This window comes from Parasteatoda tepidariorum, chromosome 9, assembly GCF_982258835.1.
Source record: "Parasteatoda tepidariorum strain Cologne lab strain chromosome 9, Ptep-v5.0, whole genome shotgun sequence".
NCBI lineage: Eukaryota > Metazoa > Arthropoda > Arachnida > Araneae > Theridiidae > Parasteatoda > Parasteatoda tepidariorum.
The window spans coordinates 8,472,653-8,488,736 of NC_141763.1; the positions used below are offsets into that span (position 1 = coordinate 8,472,653).

The window sequence follows — 16,084 nt, forward strand, 5'->3', positions numbered from 1 at the left end:
GATCAAAATGTCTAAAAATAGTTGGCTTACTTGCAATAAGAAATTATTAAAACTGTATTTGAAAATTTTCAAAATAAAATATATATATTTATAACATAAAAAGCTTCAATTAATCTTTTTATGTCATCTATTCTGTAAATCCTTTTCTTTTATTTTATAATTCTAATCGAAACACTTTCCCACACTTTTAAATTCACACCCTGTCCTTAAATCTATTTTTGGCTAAAGCAAAGATTATATAAGTAGCTTAACATAAGTAACTTATATAAGTAACATAAGATAAATAACTCATGAAAGTCGTAACAGAATCTGGCACAATGCCAGCGCTTCGTGTACGGCGGAGAAGTTTGTTTCCAGCAACGCATGCGCAATATCATCCTTAGTTTTGGAAGGAGAGTTTGGAGAGAGAAGCACATGAGATATCAATCAATGGCGGACGATTGTTTGACAATTATCCCTAGCAAGTAAGTGCGCTTTGTATAACATATCTTCTGCTGATTTTTTATCCTTGTTTTCAGTTTTGATAAAAATTGTAATCCTCTTTTTTTCTTTCAATATTTTTCAGTGATTCTTCTGTGCGCAAAGCAAAGAATTATGATAGATGTTCTAACTACACTGTAAACAGAGCGGGTTATCCAAATTTGAAATAGTTTCGCTTTCCTCAAAATATCGAAACGTAAGTAAATAGTTAAGCATTTTCGAAGATTTCAGTATAATATTTTTCAATGATTGATTATATGAACCTATTAGATAAGACTGACTTCGAATTGTAACTAAATGTGTGACTAATTTATAGTGTCTGGTTTTAATTTAATTTTATTTGGTTTTTAAATTCTGTATAATTCCATAAGTGCGTTTACCTTTATCGGTCGGAAATAAATATTTACAAATAAAATTTATGTATATAACTAAGTACAAATTTAAATAAATGTTTTTCAGGAAATGTGAAAAAGATCTATGAATCTGATATTTTAAATTTTTGAAATTTCATTACATATATGAAATTATTTAAATAGTGTTAAGTGTAAAAAGTGTTACTTTTTTATTCATATAATATGTATAGAGTAGTTTAGTTATATATTTTTTTTGTTTGTTAGCTCTAAATGTCCGTCTATACCTATTGGCACACTAGGGCAATATCCGGGGACCTCATTTTCTCAGGGGGACCTAGAGAATCTTACTTTTTTAAAAAATTGCATTAAAAGGAATTTAAGAATAAAAACATTATCTCATATATTTTTTTAAAATAAATTTTTATGGAGTACCTATGCATTTTTTTTCTGCAAATAGGGATTGCTTATCAAACACCAATAATTGGAATAGTTTATCAACAAAAAAAGTCAACCGAAAACTATTTTTCTTCGTTATAATGAAAACTTTAGACCCTCGTGAAATTTTTAGGTACCTGGGCATTGTAAGATGTTTAAATAACTGTTTAGTTTGATAAAATAATTCATAATTTTTGAATATTTTTTTATTTTACTTGTTATACCTTTTTATGTTTATTTTAGTTATTTTAATTGACTTCCATGGTTTTTAAATATTTTTATTATATGAGGATTACAACTGGTTAGCATATCAAATTTTTTGAAATTATGCATAGATTAAAAGTGCTTTATTTGAGTTTTTGTGGTAAACAAATTGAGTTAAAATTATTGCATCATTCAGTCCCTGGCCAAATTATTAAACGCACTATAAGATTCTATGTAAAATCTTAATTTTTCAGGTGATACTCTATACAGCTTTATTGTATTTACGCGACTGAAACCGGTTTGTACTTGTTTACGTTCGTGTATCAATTGGTTAAATTAGGCGTTATATAATATAAATTCGACAAAATCTTATAAAAATACAGACTATTTATTGCATCAGGTACTGTATTATTATATTATAATAATTAGGTCAAATTAATAGACGCACTGTAGTTTTTTAATAATGACATGATTTGCACGAGTTTATATACTATACTTTTATAATTAAACATACGCGTTAATTTATTAATATTATGTATTTAATTATAAAATTATTAATATACATGTTAATATTTTTATAATTAAACATACAAATGGATTTTTATTCAGGAGATTTTTCATATACCTCCTATTTGTATTTATTTTTGACATATTTCATTACAATGTTAACCAACTGATACACTAACGTAGGGGTGCTCAACCTGCGGCCCGCCAACCCTCGATGTGCGGCCCGCGGCCGCAATCTGAACAAAATAAAAATAAAAATTAAATATTTGTTTTTGAAAAATAATCAAAAAAATTCGGTAATTTAAATTTACACTTTTAAGTTTTTGGCTCACCCAATCTCAATCAATGTAGTTTTTCGATGGTTAACGGCTACGGATTTCAGCATAGTTTTAAAAATCCCAATATTTTTAATACATCATTATTACGATTTACGAATTTTAATTACCTCTTTTGACGCTTTTCGTATGTGCCGATTCCAATGGCTTTTCGGTAGTTATTGCAACCCATTTTCAAGTAGTTTCTGAAATAGCGATTTTTGAAAGTTATGAAACGCTTTATTTGTGCAAACCTCATGGAAAATCTAAATAGCCTTAGATCCTTTCTTCAACAGTTATTGCTGCACATTTCCGCCCGGTTTTTAAAACTTCGATATTTTAGCACGATATTATTACGAATCGCGAGTAAAGAATCGCTCATTTAGATAACCATTTTTTGACATGGCTTATTTGTAACGATTTTATCGCAAATCAAATTATTTTTCAATCGTTATTTTAGAAATTATTGCTACACATTTCTACAAGGTTTTAAAAGTACCGATATTTTTTATACGCTATTGCGCCTTTTAATTTCAAATCTCGCATTTAAATTACATAAAATTTCGATGGACTTTATTTACTCCAATTTCATCTAAAATATTAAAGTACTTTGGTTATTGTTTTAGTAGTTATTACGTTTTCCCCGTGATTTAAAAAGATTATGATATTTTTAATACTTTGACAGCAAGCGAGTTTTGAATCGCGCATTAAAATAATTATTTTTTACGTGCTCTGTTTGTGCCGATTTTATCATTTGCGTTGTACCGATTTTAACACGAATTTTTTAAGAGGTTTTTCGAAAGTGTTTTTTCTTCTTTCCCGTTATTGCTGCATTTTTATTTGTGATTTAGAATCTACCTGATATTTTCACACAATATTACAACTCGTGAAATTCGATTCAGCTTTAATTTTTTTTCGTAACTTAAAAAGTAATTACGTATCTTAGCCAAATCAACACCTTCCCAGGAAAAAAAAAACCGAGATGTGTTTATATTAAACGCGGTCCGTTTAGCAAAAAAAAAAAAAAAAATAATAATAATTCAAAAAATGGCATAATTCTTTAGTCCCATGAACACGTGCAAGTTTAACAACACACATCGAACCTATTCTTTTTGTTGTCACATGTAATTTAAAAGTCATACATCGTAATTTGTATTTACGCTATCTGAAAATTGCGCATCGCATTTCGTATTAACATTAACGAGATTTAAAAATAATCCATCGCGTTTCGTATTTACGGGATTTAAAATCACATATCGCGATTCGTGTTCTGGCGTTTAAAATATCATCCGTTGCTACTTTTCTCGCATTTTCTCGCACGCGTTTTAAAAACCATATATCGCGATTCATATTCATGCATTTTAAAAATCAAGTGTTGTGAGTAGTCCTTTCGCAATTTAAAAGCCACACGATTCGTATTCACGCGATTTGAAAAACAAGCATCGAGTTTATTATTTACGTAATTTAAAAATCCTACATGGCAATTTGTATTCAAGCAATTAAAAAATAACACATCGCTATTTGTATTTCCGCGATTTAAAAACCCAGAAAGGAAGAGCACCATCTAGGACAAATTCCAAAACTGATTATGTTATTTGCTCTAAGTTTAATGCTACCCACAACAACAGCTTTTGTCGAAAGACTGTTTTCCAGAATGAATTTGGCCTGTTCAAAATTACAGAGTAGTCTTTAAATACAATCATTACATTTTCATTTAATGGCTCAAAAAATATCACATGATCAAGTATATAAAATTATCACAATATTCAAACATTTTGCAAATTACAGTGTAACCATTAAGAAATTTTTTAAACCATTTTCTATGTTCTTGGAGCATTTTATATAATTTATGATTATATGCTGGGAAATGATTTGTATATCATTAAATTTTAACTGTATAAAAAATTTAATCAAGATAAGTTTCGAAAAGTAATGTAAATTTTATTGATTGTTAATTGATTGTGTATTAATTGTAAATAGTAAGTGTCATGTTAAAAATATATTCGTCATAAAAAGTTGTAAACAAGTATCTTAATAGTTTTTTATTATTAAGGAATATAGTTCCTTAAAATTTAATGTGTTTTCTTCTTTCTTTTTCTTCCCTCTCTTAGCCTCTTATTATTAATTTAAAATAAAAATGTCTGTAAGATAAAGTACATTCCCTAATAAATGCTAAGTCTTATTTTACACTTAAGGGGTTTAGTTTTAGTTTTAATCATTTTTAACCCTATAAACTTTCTTTAAATCAAAGTATTTAACTTGAATTTATATTAATGACTAGAATATTTATTTATTTGAAATTTAATTCTATGAAGAAAAAAATTAACGTTAAAATTTATGTTTAAATGGACTTTAGTATTTTGTAATGTGATAAAAAAAATTTCAATTTTTCCATAGTTTTTTAATTATTTCAATTTATCTAATTCTTTCCCGATAAATTGATTCTGATTTTCGAATTCTGTTTTCCTTCTTAAGTAATCAGTTTTGCTTTTTCTAATTTTAAACGTTTTAAAGTATTGTATTTTCTGCAAAGAGATTACAAGGTTAACCGACAAAAAGAATTTAGTGTTATATAAACAATGATGTTTATATAACAATCACCACCAACAATTGCTTTCAATATGTCGGTCTAAACACTTTGGCATGCGGCCCTTCATTGGTCAATCTGCTGTGCATGTGGCCCTTCACTGAAAAAGGTTGTGCACCCCAACAACGTAAAGAAGTGAAACCGGTTTCAGCTACGTAAAAAAAATAAAGCTGTATAATTAGTATTACCTGATAATTATAATTTTACATAGAATCTTATAGCGCATCTAATAATTTGGCCACGGACTGTATCTTAAAAATGATTTATTTTTTGTATGTGAAGTTTTTTAGTTTGTTTTTAAACATTAAGACACATTATAGGTCTAAAATATTTTTGTGCCCGAGGCCCCTGCATACTATGAAGATGATACTGCCAGTAAAACGTAAATTTAATTGATTTTGTTATTTAATCGCCCAATGAATTGTTTTGTTATTAAATTTCCTTTCTAATTATTTTCTTTAAACACTGCCTGCTTTTTTAAAACTATATAATAAAATATTAATACTTAAGAAAAATAATACATATAATTTATTAATGCCATACATTTTAAATTCCGTTGTCGAATTAGACAGCATTCTTATGTCATATTAGCACTTTAATCTTACTGTGTGATTTTAGTGCAATTTTTTTATAACATTAGGTGCACGAAATGGTTAGAGGCCAGCAAAATTGTATCGTTACAGAATGTTGATACTGACAGACTGACTACACAACAGGTGTAAATTGTGTTCAAGGCATTCTAAAATTGAAGATTATGTATCAGAAAAAATGCAGACTTGTTCCTAGTGCAGTTCCAATTAACCAATATTGCATCTTTTTAATTTTATGTTATTTCATTTCATAAACTAAAAACTAAACTCAGCCGCGCGACAGTCCATGAGGGCCCAGGCCTACTGTACTCATCTCAGCTTTCTTGACCTTGGACTCTGGGGTGCAGGAGCAGATGTTCCGGTCAAGTGGTCAGCCGAACGCGGAACCCCCAGTGTTTAGTTCCCAAGCATGCTTGGTACTCATTTATCGACCGACTGAAGGGATGAAGGCTGAGTCAACCTTGCCCGGCCCGAGGATCGAAACAGGGACCTGGGGCACGACAGCGCGAAGCACTACCGCTCAGCCACCGGGCGTTATTTCATAAACTTGCTCAAATATTTATTTACTGCATAAAATGCATGCAATTTTATTTGTGTGTTTTTTATTTTATTGAAAAGTATATTCTTAAAATATATAGCCAAAAAGACTTTTTTTTTAGATAAGTTTAATAAAGATAAAACAAATTCTGCAACAAGTGTCTTGCTTATTTTTTTAAAACTCTAAGTATATATAACAAAAATTTTTTATATATATATATAGCACATTTCTTATATATATACACACATGGAAAAATTAACAAATCGAAAAAGTTTTTTTTCCAAGGGGAAATGAATTTTACTCAATTTTTTAAAGTTTTAATGAATTTTTATTTTTTAATAAAAATTGCTTTTGTTAAATAAATATTTACTACTTTAAAATAAATTATTATCCTGCTAAATTTGTGAACTGAAAAAATTTAAAAGCAAAATCGAATCCGATTATAATTAACGGAGAAAATATGTGTGCATTGGGTGAAAATCAAATGATCTGCGCCCGTTCTTCAATCGCTCTTGACGGTGGCTTTCTGGCATTACACCTTCAGCGCCCAAGTTGGGGGAAAGATCGTTACGATTTAGCATTGATAGTATAGGACAGGGGTGGCGAACCTTTATACACCAACGTGCCATTTTCTCTAAAAAAATTGCTTAATGAGGTCATAGACGTGCCGTCAAATAATTTTGACTTCGTGATTATTGGGAAAATAATAATACTAAATACTAACAACTCAAAACTCATTATTTACATTGAAAAAATATATATATTTTGCAATGTCTCAGTTATACACGCAATTCAACTTCAAGTAACATCAGTGTGACTTCTGTTGTTGCAGATTAGATGACCAATAACTTATATTAGGTTGTAAGATGTTACTTTAAGCAGGACTGTTGATTTTTTTTGCTAGTTATTTATTGTTAGCTTGTTTTTTACGGTTATTAATTGTTTTCTTAGTATTAATTTTTAATTTTTTTTGTTAATAATTGTTTATTATTTTGTTTGTTTTTTTGTGAATTTTAATTTAATTGTTACATATGCTTCATAGCGTAATACCATTTGTGTAATAACAATTCATAGTGTAACAATAATTGTGATCGGTGGAGTGCCTAAAATATTGTGTCGGGTGCCATAAATGGCACGCGTGCCATTGGTTCGCCATCCCTGGTATAGGAAGTTTCCCTTCTTCACACGAAGCGTATAAGTTCTTTGGCTAAAGTATGCATTGATTAAAAGTAAAGACATTTTCCCCTTTACTCCTTGTGGAAATCACGCGACCTATTTAATAAACCAATAGTAATTTCTAAGATTTCCCTCTTTTCCCTAAATCGAGACATTTTCGGATTTTTTATTAAGATTTATTAAGATATATTAAGATTTTCCCTAATAGTAAGACTAAACCACGATGGAGTAAACTTCACTTTTCTCTCGTCATCCATTTGTAAATGATCAAATAAAATTAATTTGCTTTCATTAAAATCTGTTTTCCTGCTCTGTCTGACTGCCACATTTTATATATATATATATATATATATATATATATATATATATATAGTTCAATGTTTTTTACCACATACTCCTGCAAAATTTTCAGCGCTCGCCTTTGGATTGACTTTCACAAAAACATGTAGAATAAACACTTGTATAGTTTTGGAATGGGAGTATCAGTTTCTTTGACCGCTGCAACGCATCAAGCTATATTAAGAAACAGTTCTTTGTTTTATTAAAAAAAACATTTATTTCACACCACAACAAATACAGTTACAAATATAAAGTACCCGTAACGGGATAGTTAAATCTTATAAAACAAACTAGAAAAACCCGTAGCGGGTTATAAGAAAACTCAAATTCTAAAACAAACTGATCTCCTAAAAAAAAAAGAAAAAAAAAATCCAACAACTCTGCTGTTCCACAAAAAATCTTCTAATTTTATCGTCTGCTTTTATTTTATCGTTTATCTCTTTATGTGTTTAATTTATTTCATTCATGCTTTTGCTAGCCCGTTATTTTTTTTTTAAATATTTTTACTTTTATTCACGTTTTTGCTAGCCAATTATTTTTTTTAATATTTTAAGTCTTCATAACTCCTCTCTCCTTGGGAGAACTTTTCCATTCGCGATAGCAACGCTCGAGTACGGCTCTAGCGGGAGACTGAAAATATCGGACATTAATTCCATCATAACCATTGGCCATGACGGACGCCATTTTCTTAGCAGCAAATAAGAAGCAAAATTTCCCTAAGGAAAAGGTAGAAGAACTTGAAAAAACTAACCAGAACATGCCAAACATTGAAGCAGAACATGCCAAGCATTTGCAGAACAATTTCTCAATAATTTTTACCTTTCTATTACCAACAGCATAACTTCGGATTTCATGATCACTTGCTGTTACAGATGTGCATATTACGGTAAAATAATTTTTTCTGTCTTCAATTCATTACAAATTAAAGTGAAGTCAACATCGCTTTCGTCATTCCAAAGAATAAAGCGAATTCAGAACTTACAGAACTGTAATAATTATAGAATATTCTTCTTTTTTATAGAATAGTATATATTTCTGTATCTAGATAATTCGGGTTTATACTGTTAGATTATAATATAAATTGTTTTTTATGCACTTAGATAAAATAGATTTTACGTTTTTTTTTTCTATGTAGGATGTGAAACAAAATATGGGTTTTTTTTTCTTCATTTAAGTTCAATTTTCTGCAAATTTGAAATAAATCATTTATGATATAACAGATACATTTATGATACACACAACTGTGTGTTAATTCTTCAAAAGACTAAGTTGCTGATATAAATCTTTGTTACTACACGTTTACCTGAAGTATAAGTGCACGAAAGAAAAAAAAGATGATTGCTTTTCTATTATAATATTATTTTATCCTCAACTAAAATAAATTTAAATTTAATTCTAAAAAATGTCAGATCTACGATCTAAACAATAATAATTCTAACCTGAAAAAAATATTTAAAACAAGAATACGTTTTTTCCGACTGTATTTTTGCCAAAATTTAAAAATAAAGATAAATTATGTAAAAAAAAAAGAATCATTTTGAAATTTTTTATTAAACATGAAAAGAATTGAATTTGCCACAAAATAATTTATAAGGACAGAAAAATACAACATATATTTTTACATTTAAAGAAATTATAGAAAATAGCGATAAATATTTAGCAATAATACATGCAAATTGAATATAAGTTTCATTAAATATAAAAATTACTGAATTTGCCTCAAAGTAATTTAAATAATCGACAGAAAAATACAACAAAATTTTTTTTTTTAACATTTTTTTAAATTATAAAAAGAAAGACGCATACAATAATTTGTGAAAATTGAATTATAACTAAGGTTGTATCTAGAGAATAAGAAAAGGAACAAAGAAAAAAGAAACTAAATGCATATAAGACTGGGACTTTATATATATATATATATATATATATATATATATATATATATATATATATATATATATATATATATATATATATATATATATATATATATATATATATATATATATATATATATATATATATATAAGTTCAAAATGAAGATAAAACAGAGGAAAATTATAGACATATGAAAAAAAAAGGAGGGGGGGGGGAATCTCTAAAGCGAGTAGCGCTTATTTCTCTACTCGCTTTAGAGATTTTGTTTTATACTGTTTTTTCTCTTTATTTTATATTATTTTCTGTTTTTACGCGTTATTTTTACTTATTGTGTTCTATTTTATTTGTTGCTATTTTTGTAAAAAAATTTTTTGAGTGCTCCTCACACTATTGTATTTATTGTATTAATATATTTAGCTTTGGCTATATTGATACAATATCAGAAAGCACTCTTTTTCGCGGATATAATCGTGTGGGCTGATGAAAAGATTATACCTTTTATTTTCCGGTTTTTTTTAAAAACATTTCATCCTTTTTTCCTTTTTTTTTAAACAGTTGTTTGCTATTTTTTTTTCATTATTATTTCCCTCCCCCCTTTTTTTTCATATATCTATAATTTTCCTCTGTTTTATCTTCATTTTGAACTTATCTAATCAGTTCTGTTTACTTGCAGCTTATGCGCAATAAATAAAACTTAACTTTCTTAACTTTTTTCGTGTTTTCTTGTATTTATTTATTTTGTTGTGTATATATATATATATATATATATATATATATATATATATATATATATATACCCGTTATTGACTGATTTATTTTGCTTTATGTTACCGGCAAAGTTCGAAATCCGGTATTCTATAGAATACCAAAAAATAGCAGGCAATGAATGAAACGATTTATATTTCACACATTACCTAGGCATTCTGTAGAATGCTAAATGAGAAATCGGCAGAGTATAAAATGCATCTCCGATTCGTTTCGTAATGTAATGAAATGTAATTCAAAAATTCATTCAAGCCTGCTATGTTACAGCAGTTACAAGTAGGTTATTATCTTATGTTACAAGTAGGTTAATTTCTTATTTTTTCATAAGAAAATTTTGTTTCCCTTAATAAGAAAGGCATAAATTATGTTTTGTACAACTTTCATTTTTCTTTACGCATTTTGAATATTTTTTTAATGGCACTCTCATTATTTTTTGAGAATAAAATTTTTGTTTTTGAGAAATGCACATCATTTACATAATATCCTCGGCGTTTTTTTCATACTTTGCCTAAATAGCATTTGTCGTTCAATAGAATGGCTAGGTATTGCGTATAATGCCTAGGGAAAGTATGTAATACTTCTCATATTTCATACCTTGCCTAAAAACATCCGGCATCATATACAATGCCTAGGCATTCTATAGAATGCCGGCGTTTCATACTATGCCGGTAACAGATACATAATAAAGTATTAGAAAGCACTGTTTTTTGCAGATATGATTATGTGAACTCAGGAGATAATACCTTTTTTTATTATGCTTTTCTTTTATTCTTTTTAATTGTGTTATGTATGTATAATTAATAAATATAAATTGGTACATGTATATATTTTGAATTACAATTATGTATTACTTACATATAAAATAATTTGTTGTTTTACCATGAATAAATAAATATTTTAACTATATTCATTTAGTTACGTTTATTTAAATCCGTTTATAATAAATTTATTTTATAAAATAAATTTTATAAATTAATTTTAGGATTAAATTATAAAATTTATTGAATAAATTATTAAATGAAATTTAATATTTTATTAATAAAAATAAAATTTATTAAAAAAAGTAATTATTTCAGTTTATTTAAATTTATGAAAGAAATTAATTTAAATTAAATTTAAAATTAATTTCTGTTTATTTCAAAACTTATAAAATTATGAAGTTTAAGTATTTAATAATGAAAAAAAAACTTGTTCGCCCACCAATAAATTAGAACATTTGCCCCCCAAATACTTTTGGATCTAGTAAATTATTTTACTTTTTAATTTAATATTAGCCTATTAATTTAATATAAATAGGCACTCTGGGTACGAGTGTTGCTTTTGTATAAAAGTAAATATGATTTCATTTATTCAGTGATATGTTATTTAACTACTTTTATGAACCAAATTTTTGAATAAACAGTAAAAACTTTATAATTTAACAAGAAAAATAAATTCATTAAATTCTGATATCAAACATAAATATCAAAATTAAATGCATTTAGTATTATTCGATCTGGCTCAAATTTTGCGCAATTGCCCTCCAAACCTTCTTTCGCAACAATTATAGTTGAAACAGATTCAGTTGGTAATCTGTTTCTATTTTTAGTTTTTATCAAAGAAACGTTGCTAAAAATCCTCTCAACAATCTGAATTTGAAATTGGGAGAGTTAACAATAAAAAACAAGCAAATTGACTCAAATTTTTAAACTTAGTCCCCCATCCCCCGTCTTTTATCTTTCCCATCTTCGACCAAAACTGTTCAACTAAGATATTTTGATTTTCATCAAATATCTTAGAAACTGTTTCTGATTAAACCAGTTCTCGCCACTTTATCAATAATTTCGCTATATTCAGTGTTGAAGTGGTGAGGAAATTTCAGCAAAACTGGCAGTAAAAAGTTAGTTGGTCCAGTAATTCCTGTTCCTGGATCAACTAAACTCATCAGTTTCAAGAATCGCCCTTAAAAGGTAAACGTGACTTAAGTTCTTTACATAGCACAATTAAAATTGCTTGGCACACTGAAAAAATCCGTAATTTTTTTTCCAAATCTTTTTTTAATATTTCGTTGGTAGACAGAAATGTTAAAACTTTAAAGCAAATATAAATTTCTCTTAATGATAGGAAATTAAAGCTTGACTCCGGATCAATGTCTTGTGCCTCTGTCACCTTTATGTTACCAATTTTCATGTGTATACTGCACAAGCAGAGTTGGCAAGGTTTAGGACAGAAAGGATTAATCCACGGTTTAAACCGTTCTGTCCAAAACCCTTTTATTCAAATTATGTCACAATTTTTAAAGAAAAATATTGTGACAAATAAAAGGTTAATTTTTGAGCAAGAAACAAAATGAAGAAAAGTTTTTGTTTTATTTAAAAAGATTATTAATATTGCATTACTTATCCTTATGCCAAAACATAATTTATCTATACTAAAAGCACATTAATTCATGGTTAAGGAATGAGGTAGTCACTATTGTTGTTCAATGAATTGTGGAGCTTCAGAAGTTATTAATCTTTTCCGATTATATTATCTTTTTTCCCTTTAATAAGTTAAAGCAAATTGTATAAAAAGTATCAAATATTTATTGATATGCATAATTATTATGTGAACAATGGTTACACATATAGAATTTTAACCTTTCACCAATATTCAAGTTTTAGGGCACTTAAAGACAGTGTATCATAGTTTTAGTCAGTTTAGGACACTTAAAGACAGCAAAACCCACTTGTCCTATCCGAAACCAATTTAACACGTCCAAAACTCCAACCCTGTGCACAAGGACTTAAAAGCTTTCACTCATTGTCTTATAAAAACTATCGATAATTGAATTTCGTACTTGAAAAACTACGGACAATTTGTTAGCGATGTTCAAAACATGACTAATAAAGTAAACATATAATTTTTTTTATATTTTCATGTATGAACCATAAAGTCTCTCTACAGCCATTAGTCTTTCACTAAAGTATTAATCTGTAAAATAAAGTAGTAAAGCATGAAATTGTTCAATTATCCTGTCGACACACTGACCTACTGAGAGCAAATGGATGTTATAGAGTTTGAGAATATTATGTGTTTGAGTATTTGTAAAGTCCCGTAATCCTTTGAATTATTCTTTTCTTTTAGAACTGTAGGAAAAATAATTATGTGTATCACGTATCAAATCCTGGAAAATTTTATACATGATTTACTTCTAGCTAATGCAGTTGAAAAGCGAACACATTTAATGAACATGCAATCAGGAGATTTATTTCCTAGTTTTTGCACAACACTATTGTGTTCACCAAACATAACATTGGTGGTGTCTGCAGCAAAGCCTTCTAAATTTTGTAGTTGCAGGCCATTCCTGCAGATTTCCGTTGGGAGAGAAATAAACAATCCCTCAGCTGTTTTGTTTCTTTTAATTCAACAACCTATAAAAATTTTATCTTAACAGTTTCATCAGATTCTGAATGATATTTTATCACAATAGCAATATTGCTTTTAATTGATACATCTGTAGATTCATCTACTATAACTGAATACTTTACTTTAGAAATATCCTTAGTATCTTCGATGTCTAAAAGCACTTTTCTTTCATGTGAACACTCAAAACTTTATCGGTCAAAGCCATTGCTTTTGTTCGTTTGTATGAAAATCTTTTAGCGATCACTGAATCTGAAAACGAACTTGATATTATGTCCGAAATATGATCCACGAATTTGAATGGTATCTTGTGTTCTGCCAAAGCGGCACAATATTTTAGCTAAGCTTTTTTAACATTATCTTCCACGGGTGTTGTCAAAAATTCTAGTCCCAGAAAAATGTTTCATGTGTTCAACATGTGTATTAGTTTTTATGTGCTGCCAAAGACTAGCTTTACGAGGCATCAGGGATGTTCCACAAGCTTTGTAAAATGCATTTCTAAATTTGTTTTGAGATAACAACGTTCAAAACAAATTATTCTTTCCCAATTCTTGACGGTATTTTTGTTTCCTAACGGAACTATTACTATCTACGTCTTTACGACTTCTCTTCAGCGAGGTTAAGTGTATTTATAATAGTAAATGTATTTATTCATGTGTTACGAATTAAACAAAACAAAGATATTACCATTTGAATTCTGAAAACAAGAAAATCACCTCAAATAGAGAAATCATTAAAAAGAGAGACGTTGAAGCAAAAATTAATGCAACTTTTATGCTGATAAGCCCTTAATAATTCAAAAGTGAAATAAAGATTTTTTTTTCGCCGTCGATGAAAATCGTCTGCAAAAAATAACGCTAATAATAATAATCGTCTGCATCAGTTTCTCTAAATGCGAATTGAAAGTATTATGAAAATTAATGCAACTCTAACTAATTCTACAGGAAACAAAGCAATAGTTTTTATTCCATAAGTTGTGTTTTCAAGTTAAGTTGTTTTAGAACATTAGAAAGCAAGCAAAAAGAAGGCTGCGCAAAAGCGTTTCAATAGTTGCCGATGTTGATTTACGTCCGAGCTGAAATTACTTATGTTTAAACTTCCAAAAATTACTGAAAATGGCGCTTGAAACATGTAGTATTTTGTAGAATTTTTGAAGAGTGAAGCACATGAGAAATCATTCAATGGCGGATGATAGTAATTTGACAATTATCCCTAACAAGTAAGTACGCATTCTATAGCATATCTTCTGTTGATTTTTTTTCTCTCTTGTTTTTAGCTTTGGTAAAGATTCTATAATATTTTCTTTTTCTTTCAATATTTTTCAGGGATTCTTCTGTGTGTAAAGCAAAGAATTTTGATAGGTGTGCATACTGCAATATAAACAGAGCCGGCTATCCGAATTTGAAATTCTTTCGCTTCCCTCAAAATATCGAAATGTAAGTAAATAGTTAAGCATTTTCGAAGATTTCAGTATATTATTTTCTAATGATTAATTATATGAACCTATTAGATTAGACAGGCTTAGAATTGTAACTAAATGTGTGACTAATTTATCGTGTCTGGTTTTAATTTAATTTTATTTGGTTTTTAAGTTCTGTATAATTCCATAAGTGCGTTAACCTTTTTCAGTTACTTCTAAATATTCAACATTATCTTTACAATAACATTGCATATTATCATTAAAATGGATATTTATGTTAAAATAGATCTTTAGGTTTACTCTTAAACATAAAAGATCCATTTAAATTCTATTGGATCTACTGTTCAAAGATCCATTTAAATGGATCTTTAATGCGTAAACAACAATTTTAATGGATATTTTATGTTTAAATAGTTCCTTAGATCTCTATTTAAATTATATTTAGAAGTCGCTTTTAGAATTTTGCTTAGAAAATGACTGAAAATCTTTTTATTTAAGAATAAAATACTGTAGAAATTCTACTGAGCAGAAAAAAATCTAATAACATGAATGAAATATAATAAAATTTCAACATTTCAATAAAATTGCATATCGAATACAAATTTTCATATATATACTATATATTATCATTTGAACGAATATTTTTTGTTAAAATAGATCTTTACATTTATTTTTAAAAATGAAACATCCTTTTAAATTCCATTAGATCCATTTAATAGATCTTTGGAAGATCTGTTTAAATAGATATTAATATTAAAGATCTATTTAAATGGATCTTTAATGTTCAAAGATCCATTTAAATGAGTTTTTTATGTTTGAATAGTTCTTCAGATCTCTATTTAAATTGCTGTTTGGAAGTCGCTTTTAGAACTTTGATTAGAAAATAACTGAACATATGTTATTTAAGAATGAAATAATGTTGAAATCCTACTGAACAGAAAAATTTATATGACATTATCTTTGCAATAAAATTGCATATCGAATACATATTATCAAAAATGAAATATAAGATAATGAATGAAATATAATAAAACTTTCCCAGATTTATTCAGTAGTCTTTTTTTGCTACTGCTTAGGGTGATTTGGTGCTATTCCGACAATATATATGGAATTA

General features: G+C 27.9%; 1 long non-coding RNA gene across 1 annotated transcript; it reads left to right on the forward strand.

Annotated features, from left to right (window-relative positions):
• Positions 1 to 309: 309 nt before the first annotated feature.
• On the forward strand, positions 310 to 6,158 carry LOC147803301 (uncharacterized). The gene is made up of 3 exons (XR_015429020.1): positions 310 to 464; positions 566 to 676; positions 5,521 to 6,158. It is a non-coding gene; the product is annotated as an uncharacterized LOC147803301 (long non-coding RNA).
• Positions 6,159 to 16,084: the final 9,926 nt, after the last annotated feature.